At 48.4% G+C, this 11,885-nt stretch overlaps 1 protein-coding gene and 1 long non-coding RNA gene across 53 annotated transcripts in view; one reads left to right on the plus strand and one right to left on the minus strand.

The window, feature by feature from the left end:
* LOC118380460 (CUGBP Elav-like family member 3) overlaps positions 1–11,885 on the plus strand; it is a 57,464-nt gene that overhangs the window by 32,901 nt on the left and 12,678 nt on the right. The gene's annotated exons all lie outside the window — the stretch shown is intronic.
* Positions 1–11,885, minus strand: part of LOC127927344 (uncharacterized) — a 45,658-nt gene that overhangs the window by 31,920 nt on the left and 1,853 nt on the right. For 28 of the 50 annotated variants that reach the window (XR_008127059.1, XR_008127041.1, XR_008127033.1 and 25 more), the window contains exon 1: positions 4,831–5,181. This is a non-coding gene — a long non-coding RNA (uncharacterized LOC127927344). Of the gene's footprint in view, positions 1–198; positions 339–483; positions 645–1,559; positions 1,724–2,293; positions 2,453–2,679; positions 2,844–3,420; positions 3,723–4,830; positions 5,182–5,355; positions 5,520–8,055; positions 8,217–9,422; positions 9,669–10,442; positions 10,744–11,220; positions 11,295–11,885 lie in introns of those variants that run through there. The other 22 variants (XR_008127079.1, XR_008127077.1, XR_008127067.1 and 19 more) reach the window with 20 other exon arrangements.

The following is an 11,885-nucleotide window of genomic DNA, read 5'->3' on the forward strand; positions in this document are numbered from 1 at the left end:
AAGTCACAGACAAGTCTTCCTACCTCTCCCTCTGTAAGTCACAGACAAGTCTTCCTACCTCTCCCTCTGTAAGTCACAGACAAGTCTTCCTACCTCTCCCTCTGTAAGTCACAGACAAGTCTTCCTACCTCTCCCTCTGTAAGTCACAGACAAGTCTTCCTACCTCTCCCTCTGTAAGTCACAGACAAGTCTTCCTACCTCTCCCTCTGTAAGTCACAGACAAGTCTTCCTACCTCTCCCTCTGTAAGTCACAGACAAGTCTTCCTACCTCTCCCTCTGTAAGTCACAGACAAGTCTTCCTATCTCTCCCTCTGTAAGTCACAGACAAGTTTTCCTACCTCTCCCTCTGTAAGTCACAGACAAGTCTTCCTACCTCTCCCTCTGTAAGTCACAGACAAGTCTTCCCTACAAGTCTCTCCCTCTGTAAGTCACAGACAAGTCTTCCTACCTCTCCCTCTGTAAGTCACAGACAAGTCTTCCTACCTCTCCCTCTGTAAGTCACAGACAAGTCTTCCAACCTCTCCCTCTGTAAGTCACAGACAAGTCTTCCTACCTCTCCCTCTGTAAGTCACAGACAAGTCTTCCTACCTCTCCCTCTGTAAGTCACAGACAAGTCTTCCTACCTCTCCCTCTGTAAGTCACAGACAAGTCTTCCTACCTCTCCCTCTGTAAGTCACAGTCTTCCTACCTCTCCCTCAAGTCACAGACTTCCTACCTCTCCCTCTGTAAGTCACAGACAAGTCTTCCTACCTCTCCCTCTGTAAGTCACAGACAAGTCTTCCTACCTCTCCCTCTGTAAGTCACAGACAAGTCTTCCTACCTCTCCCTCTGTAAGTCACAGACAAGTCTTCCTACCTCTCCCTCTGTAAGTCACAGACAAGTCTTCCTACCTCTCCCTCTGTAAGTCACAGACAAGTCTTCCTACCTCTCCCTCTGTAAGTCACAGACAAGTTTTCCTACCTCTCCCTCTGTAAGTCACAGACAAGTCTTCCTACCTCTCCCTCTGTAAGTCACAGACAAGTCTTCCTACCTCTCCCTCTGTAAGTCACAGACAAGTCTTCCTACCTCTCCCTCTGTAAGTCACAGACAAGTCTTCCTACCTCTCCCTCTGTAAGTCACAGACAAGTCTTCCTACCTCTCCCTCTGTAAGTCACAGACAAGTCTTCCTACCTCTCCTCTGTAAGTCACAGACAAGTCTTCCTACCTCTCCCTCTGTAAGTCACAGACAAGTCTTCCTACCTCTCCCTCTGTAAGTCACAGACAAGTCTTCCTACCTCTCCCTCAGACAAGTCACAGACAGACAAGTCTTCCTACCTCTCCCTCTGTAAGTCACAGACAAGTCTTCCTACCTCTCCCTCTGTAAGTCACAGACAAGTCTTCCTACCTCTCCCTCTGTAAGTCACAGACAAGTCTTCCTACCTCTCCCTCTGTAAGTCACAGACAAGTCTTCCTACCTCTCCCTCTGTAAGTCACAGACAAGTCTTCCTACCTCTCCCTCTGTAAGTCACAGACAAGTCTTCCTACCTCTCCCTCTGTAAGTCACAGACAAGTCTTCCTACCTCTCCCTCTGTAAGTCACAGACAAGTCTTCCAACCTCTCCCTCTGTAAGTCACAGACAAGTCTTCCTACCTCTCCCTCTGTAAGTCACAGACAAGTCTTCCTACCTCTCCCTCTGTAAGTCACAGACAAGTCTTCCTACCTCTCCCTCTGTAAGTCACAGACAAGTCTTCCTACCTCTCCCTCTGTAAGTCACAGACAAGTCTTCCTACCTCTCCCTCTGTAAGTCACAGACAAGTCTTCCTACCTCTCCCTCTGTAAGTCACAGACAAGTCTTCCTACCTCTCCCTCTGTAAGTCACAGACAAGTCTTCCTACCTCTCCCTCTGTAAGTCACAGACAAGTCTTCCTACTCTCCCTCTGTAAGTCACAGACAAGTCTTCCTACCTCTCCCTCTGTAAGTCACAGACAAGTCTTCCTACCTCTCCCTCTGTAAGTCACAGACAAGTCTTCCTACCTCTCCCTCTGTAAGTCACAGACAAGTCTTCCTACCTCTCCCTCTGTAAGTCACAGACAAGTCTTCCTACCTCTCCCTCTGTAAGTCACAGACAAGTCTTCCTACCTCTCCCTCTGTAAGTCACAGACAAGTCTTCCTACCTCTCCCTCTGTAAGTCACAGACAAGTCTTCCTACCTCTCCCTCTGTAAGTCACAGACAAGTCTTCCTACCTCTCCCTCTGTAAGTCACAGACAAGTCTTCCTACCTCTCCCTCTGTAAGTCACAGACAAGTCTTCCTACCTCTCCCTCTGTAAGTCACAGACAAGTCTTCCAACCTCTCCCTCTGTAAGTCACAGACAAGTCTTCCTACCTCTCCCTCTGTAAGTCACAGACAAGTCTTCCTACCTCTCCCTCTGTAAGTCACAGACAAGTCTTCCTACCTCTCCCTCTGTAAGTCACAGACAAGTCTTCCTACCTCTCCTCTCTGTAAGTCACAGACAAGTCTTCCTACCTCTCCCTCTGTAAGTCACAGACAAGTCTTCCTACCTCTCCCTCTGTAAGTCACAGACAAGTCTTCCTACCTCTCCCTCTGTAAGTCACAGACAAGTCTTCCTACCTCTCCCTCTGTAAGTCACAGACAAGTCTTCCTACCTCTCCCTCTGTAAGTCACAGACAAGTCTTCCTACCTCTCCCTCTGTAAGTCACAGACAAGTCTTCCAACCTCTCCCTCTGTAAGTCACAGACAAGTCTTCCTACCTCTCCCTCTGTAAGTCACAGACAAGTCTTCCTACCTCTCCCTCTGTAAGTCACAGACAAGTCTTCCTACCTCTCCCTCTGTAAGTCACAGACAAGTCTTCCTACCTCTCCCTCTGTAAGTCACAGACAAGTCTTCCTACCTCTCCCTCTGTAAGTCACAGACAAGTCTTCCTACCTCTCCCTCTGTAAGTCACAGACAAGTCTTCCTACCTCTCCCTCTGTAAGTCACAGACAAGTCTTCCTACCTCTCCCTCTGTAAGTCACAGACAAGTCTTCCTACCTCTCCCTCTGTAAGTCACAGACAAGTCTTCCTACCTCTCCCTCTGTAAGTCACAGACAAGTCTTCCTACCTCTCCCTCTGTAAGTCACAGACAAGTCTTCCTACCTCTCCCTCTGTAAGTCACAGACAAGTCTTCCTACCTCTCCCTCTGTAAGTCACAGTCACAGACAAGTCTTCCAACCTCTCCCTCTGTAAGTCACAGACAAGTCTTCCTACCTCTCCCTCTGTAAGTCACAGACAAGTCTTCCTACCTCTCCCTCTGTAAGTCACAGACAAGTCTTCCTACCTCTCCCTCTGTAAGTCACAGACAAGTCTTCCTACCTCTCCCTCTGTAAGTCACAGACAAGTCTTCCTACCTCTCCCTCTGTAAGTCACAGACAAGTCTTCCTACCTCTCCCTCTGTAAGTCACAGACAAGTCTTCCAACCTCTCCCTCTGTAAGTCACAGACAAGTCTTCCTACCTCTCCCTCTGTAAGTCACAGACAAGTCTTCCTACCTCTCCCTCTGTAAGTCACAGACAAGTCATCAAACCTCTCCCTCTGTAAGTCACAGACAAGTCTTCCTACCTCTCCCTCTGTAAGTCACAGACAAGTCTTCCTACCTCTCCCTCTGTAAGTCACAGACAAGTCTTCCTACCTCTCCCTCTGTAAGTCACAGACAAGTCTTCCTACCTCTCCCTCTGTAAGTCACAGACAAGTCTTCCTACCTCTCCCTCTGTAAGTCACAGACAAGTCTTCCTACCTCTCCCTCTGTAAGTCACAGACAAGTCTTCCTACCTCTCCCTCTGTAAGTCACAGACAAGTCTTCCTACCTCTCCCTCTGTAAGTCACAGACAAGTCTTCCTACCTCTCCCTCTGTAAGTCACAGACAAGTCTGTAAGTCACTACCTCTCCCTCTGTAAGTCACAGACAAGTCTTCCTACCTCTCCCTCTGTAAGTCACAGACAAGTCTTCCTACCTCTCCCTCTGTAAGTCACAGACAAGTCTTCCTACCTCTCCCTCTGTAAGTCACAGACAAGTCTTCCTACCTCTCCCTCTGTAAGTCACAGACAAGTCTTCCTACCTCTCCCTCTGTAAGTCACAGACAAGTCTTCCTACCTCTCCCTCTGTAAGTCACAGACAAGTCTTCCAACCTCTCCCTCTGTAAGTCACAGACAAGTCTTCCAACCTCTCCCTCTGTAAGTCACAGACAAGTCTTCCTACCTCTCCCTCTGTAAGTCACAGACAAGTCTTCTACCTCTCCCCTCTCCCTCTGTAAGTCACAGACAAGTCTTCCTACCTCTCCCTCTGTAAGTCACAGACAAGTCTTCCTACCTCTCCCTCTGTAAGTCACAGACAAGTCTTCCTACCTCTCCCTCTGTAAGTCACAGACAAGTCTTCCTACCTCTCCCTCTGTAAGTCACAGACAAGTCTTCCAACCTCTCCCTCTGTAAGTCACAGACAAGTCTTCCTACCTCTCCCTCTGTAAGTCACAGACAAGTCTTCTACCTCTCCCTCTGTAAGTCACAGACAAGTCTTCCTACCTCTCCCTCTGTAAGTCACAGACAAGTCTTCCTACCTCTCCCTCTGTAAGTCACAGACAAGTCTTCTACCTCTCCCTCTGTAAGTCACAGACAAGTCTTCCTACCTCTCCCTCTGTAAGTCACAGACAAGTCTTCCTACCTCTCCCTCTGTAAGTCACAGACAAGTCTTCCTACCTCTCCCTCTGTAAGTCACAGACAAGTCTTCCTACCTCTCCCTCTGTAAGTCACAGACAAGTCTTCCTACCTCTCCCTCTGTAAGTCACAGACAAGTCTTCCTACCTCTCCCTCTGTAAGTCACAGACAAGTCTTCCTACCTCTCCCTCTGTAAGTCACAGACAAGTCTTCCTACCTCTCCCTCTGTAAGTCACAGATAAGTCTTCCTACCTCTCCCTCTGTAAGTCACAGATAAGTCTTCCTACCTCTCCCTCTGCAAGTCACAGACAAGTCTTCCTACCTCTCCCTCTGTAAGTCACAGACAAGTCTAACTACCTCTCCCTCTGTAAGTCACAGACAAGTCTTCCTACCTCTCCCTCTGTAAGTCACAGACAAGTCTTCCTACCTCTCCCTCTGTAAGTCACAGACAAGTCTTCCTACCTCTCCCTCTGTAAGTCACAGACAAGTCTTCCTACCTCTCCCTCTGTAAGTCACAGACAAGTCTTCCTACCTCTCCCTCTGTAAGTCACAGACAAGTCTTCCTACCTCTCCCTCTGTAAGTCACAGACAAGTCTTCCTACCTCTCCCTCTGTAAGTCACAGACAAGTCTTCCTACCTCTCCCTCTGTAAGTCACAGACAAGTCTTCCTACCTCTCCCTCTGTAAGTCACAGACAAGTCTTCCAACCTCTCCCTCTGTAAGTCACAGACAAGTCTTCCTACCTCTCCCTCTGTAAGTCACAGACAAGTCTTCCTACCTCTCCCTCTGTAAGTCACAGACAAGTCTTCCTACCTCTCCCTCTGTAAGTCACAGACAAGTCTTCCTACCTCTCCCTCTGTAAGTCACAGACAAGTCTTCCTACCTCTCCCTCTGTAAGTCACAGACAAGTCTTCCTACCTCTCCCTCTGTAAGTCACAGACAAGTCTTCCTACCTCTCCCTCTGTAAGTCACAGACAAGTCTTCCTACCTCTCCCTCTGTAAGTCACAGACAAGTCTTCCTACCTCTCCCTCTGTAAGTCACAGACAAGTCTTCCTACCTCTCCCTCTGTAAGTCACAGACAAGTCTTCCTACCTCTCCCTCTGTAAGTCACAGACAAGTCTTCCTACCTCTCCCTCTGTAAGTCACAGACAAGTCTTCCTACCTCTCCCTCTGTAAGTCACAGACAAGTCTTCCTACCTCTCCCTCTGTAAGTCACAGACAAGTCTTCCTACCTCTCCCTCTGTAAGTCACAGACAAGTCTTCCTACCTCTCCCTCTGTAAGTCACAGACAAGTCTTCCTACCTCTCCCTCTGTAAGTCACAGACAAGTCTTCCTACCTCTCCCTCTGTAAGTCACAGACAAGTCTTCCTACCTCTCCCTCTGTAAGTCACAGACAAGTCTTCCTACCTCTCCTCTGTAAGTCACAGACAAGTCTTCCTACCTCTCCCTCTGTAAGTCACAGACAAGTCTTCCTACCTCTCCCTCTGTAAGTCACAGACAAGTCTTCCTACCTCTCCCTCTGTAAGTCACAGACAAGTCTTCCTACCTCTCCCTCTGTAAGTCACAGACAAGTCTTCCTACCTCTCCCTCTGTAAGTCACAGACAAGTCTTCCTACTCTCTCCCTCTGTAAGTCACAGACAAGTCTTCCTACCTCTCCCTCTGTAAGTCACAGACAAGTCTTCCTACCTCTCCCTCTGTAAGTCACAGACAAGTCTTCCTACCTCTCCTCTGTAAGTCACAGACAAGTCTTCCTACCTCTCCCTCTGTAAGTCACAGACAAGTCTTCCTACCTCTCCCTCTGTAAGTCACAGACAAGTCTTCCTACCTCTCCCTCTGTAAGTCACAGACAAGTCTTCCTACCTCTCCCTCTGTAAGTCACAGACAAGTCTTCCTACCTCTCCCTCTGTAAGTCACAGACAAGTCTTCCTACCTCTCTCCCTCTGTAAGTCACAGACAAGTCTTCCTACCTCTCCCTCTGTAAGTCACAGACAAGTCTTCCTACCTCTCCCTCTGTAAGTCACAGACAAGTCTTCCTACCTCTCCCTCTGTAAGTCACAGACAAGTCTTCCTACCTCTCCCTCTGTAAGTCACAGACAAGTCTTCCTACCTCTCCCTCTGTAAGTCACAGACAAGTCTTCCTACCTCTCCCTCTGTAAGTCACAGACAAGTCTTCCTACCTCTCCCTCTGTAAGTCACAGACAAGTCTTCCTACCTCTCCCTCTGTAAGTCACAGACAAGTCTTCCTACCTCTCCCTCTGTAAGTCACAGACAAGTCTTCCTACCTCTCCCTCTGTAAGTCACAGACAAGTCTTCCTACCTCTCCCTCTGTAAGTCACAGACAAGTCTTCCTACCTCTCCCTCTGTAAGTCACAGACAAGTCTTCCTACCTCTCCCTCTGTAAGTCACAGACAAGTCTTCCTACCTCTCCCTCTGTAAGTCACAGACAAGTCTTCCTACCTCTCCCTCTGTAAGTCACAGACAAGTCTTCCTACCTCTCCCTCTGTAAGTCACAGACAAGTCTTCCTACCTCTCCCTCTGTAAGTCACAGACAAGTCTTCCTACCTCTCCCTCTGTAAGTCACAGACAAGTCTTCCTACCTCTCCCTCTGTAAGTCACAGACAAGTCTTCCTACCTCTCCCTCTGTAAGTCACAGACAAGTCTTCCTACCTCTCCCTCTGTAAGTCACAGACAAGTCTTCCTACCTCTCCCTCTGTAAGTCACAGACAAGTCTTCCTACCTCTCCCTCTGTAAGTCACAGACAAGTCTTCCTACCTCTCCCTCTGTAAGTCACAGACAAGTCAGTCCAGACACCTCTCCCTCTGTAAGTCACAGACAAGTCTTCCTACCTCTCCCTCTGTAAGTCACAGACAAGTCTTCCTACCTCTCCCTCTGTAAGTCACAGACAAGTCTTCCTACCTCTCCCTCTGTAAGTCACAGACAAGTCTTCCTCTCTCTCCCTCTGTAAGTCACAGACAAGTCTTCCTATCTCTCCCTCTGTAAGTCACAGACAAGTCTTCCTACCTCTCCCTCTGTAAGTCACAGACAAGTCTTCCTACCTCTCCCTCTGTAAGTCACAGACAAGTCTTCCTACCTCTCCCTCTGTAAGTCACAGACAAGTCTTCCTACCTCTCCCTCTGTAAGTCACAGACAAGTCTTCCTACCTCTCCCTCTGTAAGTCACAGACAAGTCTTCCTACCTCTCCCTCTGTAAGTCACAGACAAGTCTTCCTACCTCTCCCTCTGTAAGTCACAGACAAGTCTTCCTACCTCTCCCTCTGTAAGTCACAGACAAGTCTTCCTACCTCTCCCTCTGTAAGTCACAGACAAGTCTTCCTACCTCTCCCTCTGTAAGTCACAGACAAGTCTTCCTACCTCTCCCTCTGTAAGTCACAGACAAGTCTTCCAACCTCTCCCTCTGTAAGTCACAGACAAGTCTTCCTACCTCTCCCTCTGTAAGTCACAGACAAGTCTTCCTACCTCTCCCTCTGTAAGTCACAGACAAGTCTTCCTACCTCTCCCTCTGTAAGTCACAGACAAGTCTTCCTACCTCTCTCCCTCTGTAAGTCACAGACAAGTCTTCCTACCTCTCCCTCTGTAAGTCACAGACAAGTCTTCCTACCTCTCCCTCTGTAAGTCACAGACAAGTCTTCCTACCTCTCCCTCTGTAAGTCACAGACAAGTCTTCCTACCTCTCCCTCTGTAAGTCACAGACAAGTCTTCCTACCTCTCCCTCTGTAAGTCACAGACAAGTCTTCCTACCTCTCCCTCTGTAAGTCACAGACAAGTCTTCCTACCTCTCCCTCTGTAAGTCACAGACAAGTCTTCCTACCTCTCCCTCTGTAAGTCACAGACAAGTCTTCCTACTTCTCCCTCTGTAAGTCACAGACATGTCTTCCTACCTCTCCCTCTGTAAGTCACAGACAAGTCTTCCTACCTCTCCCTCTGTAAGTCACAGACAAGTCTTCCTATCTCTCCCTCTGTAAGTCACAGACAAGTCTTCCTACCTCTCCCTCTGTAAGTCACAGACAAGTCTTCCTACCTCTCCCTCTGTAAGTCACAGACAAGTCTTCCTACCTCTCCCTCTGTAAGTCACAGACAAGTCTTCCTACCTCTCCCTCTGTAAGTCACAGACAAGTCTTCCTATCTCTCCCTCTGTAAGTCACAGACAAGTCTTCCTACCTCTCCCTCTGTAAGTCACAGACAAGTCTTCCTACCTCTCCCTCTGTAAGTCACAGACAAGTCTTCCTACCTCTCCCTCTGTAAGTCACAGACAAGTCTTCCTACCTCTCCCTCTGTAAGTCACAGACAAGTCTTCCTACCTCTCCCTCTGTAAGTCACAGACAAGTCTTCCTACCTCTCCCTCTGTAAGTCACAGACAAGTCTTCCTACCTCTCCCTCTGTAAGTCACAGACAAGTCTTCCTACCTCTCCCTCTGTAAGTCACAGACAAGTCTTCCTACCTCTCCCTCTGTAAGTCACAGACAAGTCTTCCTATCTCTCCCTCTGTAAGTCACAGACAAGTTTTCCTATCTCTCCCTCTGTAAGTCACAGACAAGTCTTCCTACCTCTCCCTCTGTAAGTCACAGACAAGTCTTCCTACCTCTCCCTCTGTAAGTCACAGACAAGTCTTCCTACCTCTCCCTCTGTAAGTCACAGACAAGTCTTCCTACCTCTCCCTCTGTAAGTCACAGACAAGTCTTCCTACCTCTCCCTCTGTAAGTCACAGACAAGTCTTCCTACCTCTCCCTCTGTAAGTCACAGACAAGTCATCCTACCTCTCCCTCTGTAAGTCACAGACAAGTCTTCCAACATCTCCCTCTGTAAGTCACAGACAAGTCTTCCAACCTCTCCCTCTGTAAGTCACAGACAAGTCTTCCTACCTCTCCCTCTGTAAGTCACAGACAAGTCTTCCTACCTCTCCCTCTGTAAGTCACAGACAAGTCTTCCTACCTCTCCCTCTGTAAGTCACAGACAAGTCTTCCTACCTCTCCCTCTGTAAGTCACAGACAAGTCTTCCTACCTCTCCCTCTGTAAGTCACAGACAAGTCTTCCTACCTCTCCCTCTGTAAGTCACAGACAAGTCTTCCTACCTCTCCCTCTGTAAGTCACAGACAAGTCTTCCTACCTCTCCCTCTGTAAGTCACAGACAAGTCTTCCTACCTCTCCCTCTGTAAGTCACAGACAAGTCTTCCTACTCTCTCCCTCTGTAAGTCACAGACAAGTCTTCCTACCTCTCCCTCTGTAAGTCACAGACAAGTCTTCCTACCTCTCCCTCTGTAAGTCACAGACAAGTCTTCCTACCTCTCCCTCTGTAAGTCACAGACAAGTCTTCCTACCTCTCCCTCTGTAAGTCACAGACAAGTCTTCCTACCTCTCCCTCTGTAAGTCACAGACAAGTCTTCCTACCTCTCCCTCTGTAAGTCACAGACAAGTCTTCCTACCTCTCCCTCTGTAAGTCACAGACAAGTCTTCCTACCTCTCCCTCTGTAAGTCACAGACAAGTCTTCCTACCTCTCCCTCTGTAAGTCACAGACAAGTCTTCCTATCTCTCCCTCTGTAAGTCACAGACAAGTCTTCCTACCTCTCCCTCTGTAAGTCACAGACAAGTCTTCCTACCTCTCCCTCTGTAAGTCACAGACAAGTAATCCTACCTCTCCCTCTGTTCACAGACAAGTCTACCTCTCCCTCTGTAAGTCACAGACAAGTCACAGACAAGTCTTCCTATCTCTCCCTCTGTAAGTCACAGACAAGTCTTCCTACCTCTCCCTCTGTAAGTCACAGACAAGTCTTCCAACCTCTCCCTCTGTAAGTCACAGACAAGTCTTCCTACCTCTCCCTCTGTAAGTCACAGACAAGTCTTCCTACCTCTCCCTCTGTAAGTCACAGACAAGTCATCCTACCTCTCCCTCTGTAAGTCACAGACAAGTCTTCCAACCTCTCCCTCTGTAAGTCACAGACAAGTCTTCCTACCTCTCCCTCTGTAAGTCACAGACAAGTCTTCCTACCTCTCCCTCTGTAAGTCACAGACAAGTCTTCCTACCTCTCCCTCTGTAAGTCACAGACAAGTCTTCCTACCTCTCCCTCTGTAAGTCACAGACAAGTCTTCCTACCTCTCCCTCTGTAAGTCACAGACAAGTCTTCCTACCTCTCCCTCTGTAAGTCACAGACAAGTCTTCCTACCTCTCCCTCTGTAAGTCACAGACAAGTCTTCCTACCTCTCCCTCTGTAAGTCACAGACAAGTCTTCCTACCTCTCCCTCTGTAAGTCACAGACAAGTCTTCCTACCTCTCCCTCTGTAAGTCACAGACAAGTCTTCCTACCTCTCCCTCTGTAAGTCACAGACAAGTCTTCCAAGTCTTACTCTCCTCCCTCTGTAAGTCACAGACAAGTCTTCCTACCTCTCCCTCTGTAAGTCACAGACAAGTCTTCCTACCTCTCCCTCTGTAAGTCACAGACAAGTCTTCCTACCTCTCCTCTGTAAGTCACAGACAAGTCTTCCTACCTCTCCCTCTGTAAGTCACAGACAAGTCGTCCAGACTTCTCCCTCTGTAAGTCACAGACAAGTCTTCCTACCTCTCCCTCTGTAAGTCACAGACAAGTCTTCCTACCTCTCCCTCTGTAAGTCACAGACAAGTCTTCCTACCTCTCCCTCTGTAAGTCACAGACAAGTCTTCCAACCTCTCCCTCTGTAAGTCACAGACAAGTCTTCCTACCTCTCCCTCTGTAAGTCACAGACAAGTCTTCCTACCTCTCCTCTGTAAGTCACAGACAAGTCTTCCTACCTCTCCCTCTGTAAGTCACAGACAAGTCTTCCTACCTCTCCCTCTGTAAGTCACAGACAAGTCTTCCTACCTCTCCCTCTGTAAGTCACAGACAAGTCTTCCTACCTCTCCCTCTGTAAGTCACAGACAAGTCTTCCTACCTCTCCCTCTGTAAGTCACAGACAAGTCTTCCAAACCTCTCCCTCTGTAAGTCACAGACAAGACCTCTCCCTCAGTCACAGACAAGTCTTCCTACCTCTCCCTCTGTAAGTCACAGACAAGTCTTCCTACCTCTCCCTCTGTAAGTCACAGACAAGTCTTCCTATCTCTCCCTCTGTAAGTCACAGACAAGTCTTCCTACCTCTCCCTCTGTAAGTCACAGACAAGTCTTCCTACCTCTCCCTCTGTAAGTCACAGACAAGTCTTCCTACCTCTCCCTCTG

This window comes from Oncorhynchus keta, unplaced genomic scaffold, assembly GCF_023373465.1.
Source record: "Oncorhynchus keta strain PuntledgeMale-10-30-2019 unplaced genomic scaffold, Oket_V2 Un_scaffold_1315_pilon_pilon, whole genome shotgun sequence".
Lineage (NCBI taxonomy): Eukaryota > Metazoa > Chordata > Actinopteri > Salmoniformes > Salmonidae > Oncorhynchus > Oncorhynchus keta.